This window comes from Dendrobates tinctorius, unplaced genomic scaffold, assembly GCF_039654945.1.
Source record: "Dendrobates tinctorius isolate UK_male_01 unplaced genomic scaffold, ASM3965494v1 ptg000203l, whole genome shotgun sequence".
Taxonomy (NCBI): Eukaryota; Metazoa; Chordata; class Amphibia; order Anura; family Dendrobatidae; genus Dendrobates; species Dendrobates tinctorius.
The window spans coordinates 4,776,178-4,786,556 of NW_027361870.1; the positions used below are offsets into that span (position 1 = coordinate 4,776,178).

At 36.9% G+C, this 10,379-nt stretch overlaps 1 long non-coding RNA gene across 1 annotated transcript; it reads right to left on the reverse strand.

Moving 5' to 3' along the window:
* Positions 1-953: 953 nt before the first annotated feature.
* LOC141057203 (uncharacterized) lies at positions 954-8,527 on the reverse strand. Its single transcript, XR_012222000.1, has 2 exons — positions 8,462-8,527; positions 954-1,116 (listed from the first exon to the last, which is right to left on the reverse strand). It is a non-coding gene; the product is annotated as an uncharacterized lncRNA (long non-coding RNA).
* Between the last annotated feature and the right edge of the window lie 1,852 nt (positions 8,528-10,379).

Sequence of the window (10,379 nt, forward strand, 5' to 3'; positions counted from 1 at the left end):
CTGTAAAATAATCTTGAGAGGTGGTGGCCGCACTTTAGATTGGGAAAACCAGGTGATAGGTTCCCTTTAATGAATTTACCCCACCCCTTTTTTCCAGACCAATAATTTTTCAAGCTGGTGTTATAAAGTATTCTAATTTACTGAGATAATGACTGAGATAATGACTTTTGGGTTTTCATTGGCTGTAAGCCATAATCATCAACATTAACAGAAATAAACACTTGAAATAGATCACTCTGTGTGTAATGACTCTATATAATATAGGAGTTTCACTTTCTGTATTGAAGAACTGAAATAAATTAACTTTTTGATGATATTCAAATTTTGTGAGAAGCACCTGTACAATAAATGGTACCTGTCAGCCGATTAATGCTGCTTAAAGCACAGGCAGAATGAATCAGAACCTGGCTGCACAAATGTAGCCAGGTATGTATTTCTCTGAAATGGTATAAAAAGTTGGCAAAAGTGAGACAGAGAAAGAGTTACTCCATGACTCTGGAGATGGAAATCGACTCTGACGTACAAACTGTGCTCCATTGGGAACCGTTGATTTGTGATGGCCCAGATACTGACCACCATTTTACGTGATATGATAATACACTAGATGTTGTAGTGGCAGGGCATCAAGGGGAAGCCTGCATGGCAATGCAACATGACATTAGGCCTCTCCATGATGCTTCAGCATTGTGTGAAATGGTGCTTGACAAGTGGTTTATTTTGCAAACTGCAAATCGAAATTTAAAGTTTTTGAATTCACGTGTAACCATGAATTCCAGGGAATTTGATTCAAACTCGATCCTCCATGGATTGATCTGCTCATCTCTACTTACAGACCCATCATTGTATAATAGTCTATAAGAGGATTCTTAGAATCTTTGTTCGCCAAATACAATTTTATGTTAGCATGTGGGGTATAGTTAAATAGTTAGTATGATTGAAAAAAGACACATGCCCAGGTTTAGGTACATTTTTTATTTTTACGGACTTCGACTCAATCTTAATCCATGGCGACTTGATGGATAAACGGTCTGTAGGAAGATCGATCTTGTGCATGCCTTGATAGGTCCACTAGGGTGTTCTCCACCATTATCTTGATAGTACCAAGAATGCATATGCCTGTCCAACATAAAAAATGGGAAAAAAATAAATATGCGTCAAAGCTAAAAAACAAATGCAAACAAAAACAGCTACAATATTCAACATAAAAAACAATACGTTTACAAAGGTAAAAATAGAAAATAGATTGCCTTAATGGTAAAATGCAAAACCTAAATGGCACATTTTGGATGTGCTTCACTATTATCACGCCAATGGCCAAATACAGGAAGTCATGTAAAAGACAAACCAAACTCGTCAAGGGCCTCATGGAAATGATGAAATCAAAGGCAGACTTAGGAATGTGAATGTGTTGTGTTTGTTGCTGGCTGGTATTGGCTCCTGTGTGGTATGGGTATTCCCAGAATATTTTATGTCACTCCTGGATCATCGACTATGTGGATCTGCCAGAGTGATGCTACAAAGTGTTATTTGCAAAGCAAAACACAATTAGTTATGAATCTCATCTCTCAACATATCTGCCCACACAAAGATGTAGGTCAGCAACATAAAAAATATAAAGGCATGCAAGAGGGAGCGGCATATATGGGAAGACTTGAATTTAAGCCCACAATTGCTTGGTGAGAAATTGTCAAGTACTGAAATCTTGGACAAGCCATGTGGCAAAGTGCAACACTGACAAATTAAATCCTCAACTAAAAATATGACTGCATCCCAAAAAACTTGTGAATTTGGGTGTTAATGCCCACCAGCTGATTTTTACTTTTCTCATTAGGACACAATGCAGCTATCGTTGTTACTTGGCAATGGCAATGACGTTATAAACATTACGGTGTTGTATGTAAATTGTTACCTAGTTTGGCAACAATATATTTCCACGATTCCTATTACAATTCTTTTTGTGTTGTTTATCAGATTTCTTTTATATTTATACTTCATTATCATTTCATTTATTTTATATTATTGTTTAAATTCTTTTTTTTCTCCTTTTTTTACTTTTTATTGCTTGAAGCCTTCAAAGCTCACAGTGCACATTGGAGTATCGCTGTTCAGTGTGTATCGTCCCTATCCTCTTCATGTTTTTTAAACAACTTTTGGACAATATTGGAGAGGGAACTCTTGGGATACAGCTGATTAGATTCTGGCAGAAAGGACCAAACATCTGCTTCAAACCAAAGACATCTGCATATTTCACATTTATTTTTCATAATTTGCAGAAGCAACCTGCCAAAATTTAGCAAGGGAGAATAAACTAGCAGATAATTAGCTAAAGTTAGCTTGCTTTAGAAGTATTAGCTTGAAGAAAGCAGCTCACCTGGGAGAACATGAAGGAATATGTGCAACTTTGGTTTACTTTTGTAAATTGAATTTTAGGTGTTGAGTACCAGGCCAAAATTCACTCTAATGCACATTGGCAGTAAATGTAGTTGCCAATAGTTTGTAAAAAAAAATCTTGAGGGCAAACAATTCTGTTCTCTAAAATTGAAAATAAATTAAAGATCCATCAAATGGAGACTTGGTAATTTGATTCAATGTTTTTATTGAATTTATTACTAAGTAAATTAGTAAACTTCTGTTGTATTGTGCTACTACGTTCATTTTATGTTGCTTACAGTTACAGGTTTTTTATTATAATTTTTTATTGATTGGCATAAAATAAGAAAAGATTTGCCTCTCTCTGGATTTAGGCTGTATAATTTATGTTCAGGCTCATCTTTTTATGTATTTTGGTACATATTATGAATAAAGCTGCCTGTATTTTACTCTTTAAAACTCTTTAATGTTCGGGCTCATGCTCAATACAGCTACTTACATTCTGAAATTATACAAATCTATAATATACCACTCAAGTCTATGGGCACAAACTGTAACTCTATATGCCTCCAATTTCACATTTAAAAATAATAAATTGTAATGATTTACCATGAGGATATTCTTCAAGGCTTCTAGAGGAGAATACCTCCAAAACGTGACTTTATATAGATGCCTTATGTGGCAGCACATAGACGGCATACACATAATAGGAGTTTACAGAATCAGTGCACATAGATTGATGAATGCATAACTTATATTATAGGGAATCTGTCAGTAGGATCAACCCTCCTTAGCTGTCTATATGGGCATGCAGGTCATAGGAAACTAAATACAATTATACATTGATATCTGCAATCCAATGTCTTATTCCACAGAAATCTAAATTTTTCTTATATGTAAATGAAATGTTAAGATCTATGGGTCAAACACAGATGTCCCAGAGAATCTGCCTCTGGAGATTATTTTAATTAAAAGAGAACATTACTAGTGTGATGTGTAATGGCCGCTCTCTGCTCTCCGGATCTCACTGCAGAGCTGTGTGTGATTATCACTGACACATCTCCAGGTTCCTCTTACTGCTTTAACTTCCATCCCACAGACAGCCAGGGTTACAATACAGCAGAGCTGTGAGAGCTGCAGCAAATGTGTTTGTACGGAGACAAAGTTCAATTCTAATGTTCTGTGTTTGTTACTTGTGTCATACTGGTAACTCCCCCTTATCAATCATAATAAGCTCCGGAGGCAAATTTTCATCCAGATCAGTGTCTGGCCCATAGACTTGAACAGTTCATTTACATATAAGAAAAACATGGATTTCTCTGGAATAAGACATCAGATCACAAATATCAAGGTATCATTTTTCTCAGCTTCCTATAACCTACATAGCCATGCAGACGGCTCTGGAGGGTTGATCCTACTAACATATTCCCTTAAAATGTAGACATATGAAAAGATGGATCTGAATTTGCGCTGCCAATCTTCCACCAGACGATGAACGGACAGTGAAGGGTATTTGGAAGCGGTGTTTATTTGTCTCCCCCACTCTATTTTTACATGAGATTCCCTTAAAAGAACCTTTCAACCTTGTGGAAGTACTTTATCCAGGATCACCTATACACAAAGTTAGACCACCACCTACAACATTCCTAAAAGTACATCAGTTACTATCCAGAATAAAAGCATACTATTGTCAAGAGTCTTTCCCAAGATAGTAAGTTAACCCGTATGCATAAAATAGGCGATAACTTACTTATCGTTGTGATCCTCAGATATCATGCGAATGGGGCTCTGGAAACCCAGATCTATGAAGCCCTGCTTTGACTAGAGTCGAGCTGTGTATGCTGAAGTATTGCTCAATTAATTCACTCTGGGACTGCTGTAATTGGATATACTGTACCTTTCTGATTTTCATCTTGATGAAAACCTGACTGCAAATATTATTTCACCAATGTAATAGGCTCAACAAGGTTGTGTCACTGCATCAACTTTTTGAATAAATATTTTCTCTTTGGTAATGAGATTTCTTGCTGGGCAGATGGAAAGATTTGCCATCCATATAATCTCTAAAGATTAATTAACTGTGCTATCTCAGGATTTTCCATATCACCAAAATGATATACAAAAAAAGAGCTCATACTGCAGCGGCAGCCAGTAATATTATGTTAGGCTGAAAGGCATAGGGGTCTTACCATTGCAAGTTTCCTCTCTCCTCCCATAGGTTATATTGACTTGTAAAGGTTAGCAAAGAAGTAAGGGGAAGATAGAAAGAGTCTCATAATCCCATTTCTTATAAAGGCATGGAAAGGGAGTATGAAACACAACAAGTACACTTCCATTGCATTTTCTACTGATTATTGTTAACCCTTGTACCCCCGGGCCATTTTCCATTTTTTTTGTTTTTTTCCTCACCTTCTTCCAAGAGCCATATTTTTTTTTCATATATTTGTCAATATAATAATATGAGGGCTTGTTTTTTTGCAGTAAGAGTTGACCTTTTGAATGCCTTCATGGATTCTGCCATATAGTTTACTGAAATATGGGAAAAAAAACAGCAAAAAAAAAGTGAAATTGCAAAAAAAGTGCAATTTCACAATAGTTTTTTTTTTATTTGTCATGTTCACTATATGGTAAAACTGACCTGGCAATAGGATTCCCCAAGTCAGTATGAGCATGCAGATATCAAACATTTTTAGCTCATTTTTTTACTTAGGTGGCGTAAAAAAATTCTGAAATTTGTATGAAAAAAAGGTTTTGCATTTGTGACCATGTTCCCTGACCCATATTGTTTCTATTTTTTGGGATCTGAGGATGGGTGACGGCTTAATTTTTGTGCCCTGCACTAACGTTTTTATTGATACCTTTTTGATGTAGATATGATGTTTTGATCGCCTCTTGTTGCATTTTTTTGTAATATTGCGGAGGCCAAAGAAACAAAATTCTAACGTTTTTATTTTTTTTTTCTTGTTACGCTGCTTACCGATCAGATTAATTTATTTTATATTTTCATAGATCGGACATGTCTGAGTGCAACAATATTAAATATACATATTTTTTATTTGTTTTATTTTCAATGGGGAAATTTTTTTTCCCCACTTTTTACTGTATGTAATAGCCCTCTTGGGAGACTTGAAGCAGCGACCGTCTGAGCTATACACAGCAGTGATTCATAGCAGTGATTCATAGCAGACATCATTATCACTGTCCCCCATAGGTCTCCCAATATAAACTCACTATCAGTCTGTCTTTGAAGGGGGAAGTAAACCCAGAGAAAACCCACACAAACACGGGGAGAACATACAGTACAAATTCCTTGCAGATGCTGTCCTTGGTGGAATTGAACCCAGAAGGACCCCAGTGCTGCGAAGCAACAGTGCTAACCACTGATCCACCTGATTGTAATTATACACAGTAATATAAGTGAGAATGTCCATCTAATTATTATACACTTTTATTCCTGCAGAAAAAGAATACATGATATGACAGAATGTGTAACTTAGAAGAAAATTTGCAAAAGTTATAACTTGTCAGAACTATATTTTCCGATGAAATATCCTTGAGAACTCAAGGTCACTGAGAAGTGGGCACCTTCTTCACTTTCAGATGTCACAGATATCTAAAATAAACATTTCCTTTATTGTGAAATAATGTTGGTATTGGCTTTTGACAATGCGAATGTTCAGTTAAAATCTGTTTATTCCCAGGATAGATGAGTCCTTGTACTTCCCATTCCTTTTCTCAGCCCCTGATGATTTATCAATCAGAAAACGTGTGGGTCTCGAGAGTATGGGAAAAAGCAGAGTGGCTCAGAATGCACTCCTGCTTCAACTTCTCTTTCTGAAGTCATCTTCTTTGCCAGCCTCAATAGACTGAATATGGGTCACAAAAATCCTGATGTACATTGTGAATGACTACAATATTTTTCACAGAAGCAAAGAAAAACTTGGTAGTTCACTGCTAAATATAAATACTCACTTGTTTGCTGTTTACCAGCTAAAATATTACCTGATCTGAACTGTATACAGTATATACACAGGACAAAAAATGAAGGAAACATATCATAACATAACCCCAAGTCAATTAAACTTTAGGGGCATCAATCCGACCAAATAGGAAATAGAAGTGATTGTGAATCAATTTCAACTTGTTTGATGCAAATGAAATTGACAACTAATAAACGTGAGAGGCAAAAGCAAGAACATCTCCGAGGAGGGAAAGGTGTTGTGAACGGTGGCCAGAGACTTATTCTTAAGTGAGATGCCCAGATGAAATACTCAGAGCCATTGCCAGACCTTACACTGGTGCACTGAGCTCGTCCCAATGTAGGACAATGCTAGGCAGCATGTGGTCAAAGTGTGTAAGCAGCTCCTGGAAGATGAAGGCATTGTCAAAATTGACTGAACCTCATGTTCCCAAGCTCTGATTTCAACCAGCATCCTCTGAGACATTATGCAGATGACACCTAGAAGCATCACAGACTGATCAGTAGCCCACAGATGATCCAGGTCTGAAAGGGGTTTTCCAGGACACCATTAAGAGCATGCACAGATGTTGTCAGGAGTGTGTGTATAAAGATATGAGGACCAAACACACTGTAAAGTCAAATTATGAGTAGTGATAAAATTCTTTCAAGTTGGATCCACCTGTGATTTCATTTTTTTACTTTCGTTTTCAGGATGATTTGGAATCCAGATCACAAATGGTTGATTTTGGTTTCCACTTACCTTTGACGCAAATGACATAATGTATATCAGTAAAAGATTTCCTCTTGAATCTTTCGTTCATTGAGAGACAATGAGTATTTTTTCTTCTCTTTATGTACAGTATACATACAGAGAAACTTCTCTAAAAGACTACCTCATTCAGAACTTTAGACCTTTATCCAGACCAGGTTTAGTGTTACAGACTTTAGAACCACCATATATAATACAAACTGGCAGCCTGCTTTGTCTACTTTTGCAAAGACAACCCCTTAAAATGCCACTTTTCGATGCCATTTTTGGTGCACCTCTCAAAGAAGCTTTATAATTGTCTGTTATACAGTATATGTGTATTGTATAGAATTATTGTATTATAGGTGCCTACATGCTGAATAAGAGCTGTACTATGGACACCTTAGCTGTCTATGGGACTATAGGTCCCCAATATGCTTGAGTTTTCATACTGAATCGTACACAGGACTTTTCTCGATTTAGATTCATACAAGTACTAAGATGAAAATAAAACATGGTACATTATGGATATACCTTCCTTTAGATGCATGATCAACCACTGAGGACTCTCAGTTCTAAATATTTTTTTTATTTAAAGAAAAAAGACTTCTCATATTATAATGGTGTAAGAGACATCATGAAGTGCCTATGACATTTTTGTGCAGAGCCATAGGAGCTTTGTGTACAGCTGTAATGCTCGACTGATGAGCCCTTCCTAATAATCAAGAATGCAACACATATATTTAATTGTACAGCAATTCTGTAATACTTTGAATAGAGAAGTCAATTCATCTACAAGGAACAAACCCCTCATGAAGGAGCCTTTGTATTCTAAAAGCTTGGAAACATCATTTTTTAACGCAAACATATTTCCATAAACTCAACAAACTGACAATGAGGTTTAGGTCAAGGTTCCAGAAATGTTTGCTGCAAAAATAGCTCTGACGATTATGCTATTCTTTCCTGTTGACTAGAGATGAGCGAACATCGTCGTCTCCCTCCTTATTCAGCAAGCTATAGTGCTTACCGAAGAAGCTGCATCGGGAACCCGGATACCTGGAGCACTACCTAAAATCAGCTGTTCGACACCGCAGCTGCATGTGTCGCAGCTGTGTGACAGGCACAACACACAGGCTCTCCATGCATGTGTAGTGACTGTTACACAGCCATGGCACATTCAGCTGTGGTGTCAGACACCTGATTATCGGGAGCGATCCTGATATCCGGATTCCCGATGCAGCTTCTTCGGTAAGCGCTATAGCTTGCCAAATAAGGATGGAGCTGACAATGTTTGCTCATCTCTACTATTCTGCCTCTTCCTGATGACTGCAAATCCCAAGCGTTCTATAAGCTTCTTAGATAATTGTGTAACTCATACTCACATCACCAGGCGTCCGCAGATAGTTTTAACTCCACCAGTAATGCAACTGTAGAGAGACCAGAAGAAATTATGCTGTTTCTTCCAAAATCTGAAGAAGAAGGGAGGAGCAACCTAATACAGAGCTCAACTATGGGAAGGACATAGGGACAATCTTCAAACAGTCTAATTCTACCTAGTAACAACATTGAATTTTGCTGATTGGAGGAAAAAACTCAACAAAGAGAATATACATTACAGGTTGTTCCCATTTGTGGGACACAAAATCTACTGTTGACAAAACTGTTTGGTAGTTTTTGCTCTTTGTCAGTACAGAGCAGGATACTCATTGCACCAGCTTCGTTTGACTCAGGAAAAGGTTTTCTTCCTTGTGTAGAAGAAATGATTTACATACCAATGTATCATTGCCTTTACAACTTTGCACCAGCTGGATCTTAATGTTATAAAAGCAGAAAAAAATTATTACACTTTTTCAAAAAAATGCTACAAATACAGATAAAAAAGTAAAAACTCAGAACATAGTATGTAGCAAAAACTAAATTAATACAAAAAGAGGTCAAATTGTAATAAAAATGATTTGTATTATCCATGATCAATATTTTCATGCATTAAGGTAATAAGCTATTCTCCTCTATTTATAGTCCAGTCCCTGTTTTGGACAAATTCTGATCCAATGATCAAAGTATGCCCTTGAAATAAGAACCAAATACACACGTTTCTCCATCAAAGTTTTTATCCTCTTAATATATTACAATCATCATGTTATGTAGCACTGTGTACTTACAATTGCTCATTTTGCCGTTGCTAACATCTTGCTTTATGGGCTGGCTGCACCCTGCAGTGCATTTGTTCTAGACCTGGGCAGGTAAGTGTTGCTGCCTTTTTGCTTGTTGTTATAAATGAATTTTTGAAGACCTGAGTCTTCTTCAGTGGCTTTGCTATTCAGAATCCACAATCTAACCTCAATTTTGCTGGATTACAAATGAAAGGATTAAAAAATCTATTACTCACCTCTTCTTAGCCTTTCCCATACCTATCCTCTGCGGTCAGTCCTCCACAATCTTCCAATTTCCTTTTTGCCCGGGCCTTCCATTCACTAGCCCCCACATCTTCACATGGGGCATAATACACATCAATGAGGTGAGTTGCGTCGCTTATGGTAACACGCCACGTAACGTACTGTACAACAAGGACATTCTTCGTGCTCTGTATTATGACATGATAGACTATCACAGTCTATAGTTGGCTAGCAAATCTCTGCCATGAACAGTTTTTCTAAAAATTTCTGAATATATACATGGACATCAATCACTAGCGTTAATTTGCGTTTTTAAGCTCTAGAAAATGTGTATCTTTCTTTTTACCTCTGATTTTCTTGAAATAGGCTACTATTGGTTTGCTATTAGTTTTCATACATTATTTTGAAGGTTGTAGAGTCTTATATTTTCTCTACACTTTACTTATAGACTCTTCCATCACAATCAATATGTTTGAGAAGCTTTTTTTCTGAGAGTAAGACCACACATACTGATCAGGACAGTGCCTTAGTCATGACTCCAAATGACAGATGAAGGGTAAAAGGAAGTCTTTCTACATGACTCCTGTGGTTACTTTTCAGATCCATGTAAGTAATAACAGCTTCATTCTTTAAAGTGTGCACAATGACAGAAGAGAAGTGATGGCATCCATTAGATATAGAACATTATTATTTTTTAACGACATAGTACATCAGGAAGTGGATGTTATGGCCTCACGGTAAGGTAATTGTAGGAAAAGAACACAGAAGCGGAAAATGCCACAAGGGATTCCCATCCAAGGAGAGATGGACAAACTGTGCAATATACACTCAATAGGGAATCCCCATAAAATGTGCAGAAATGCAGCTAGTTGACAACAATGCATAAACAAACAGGATCAATGCA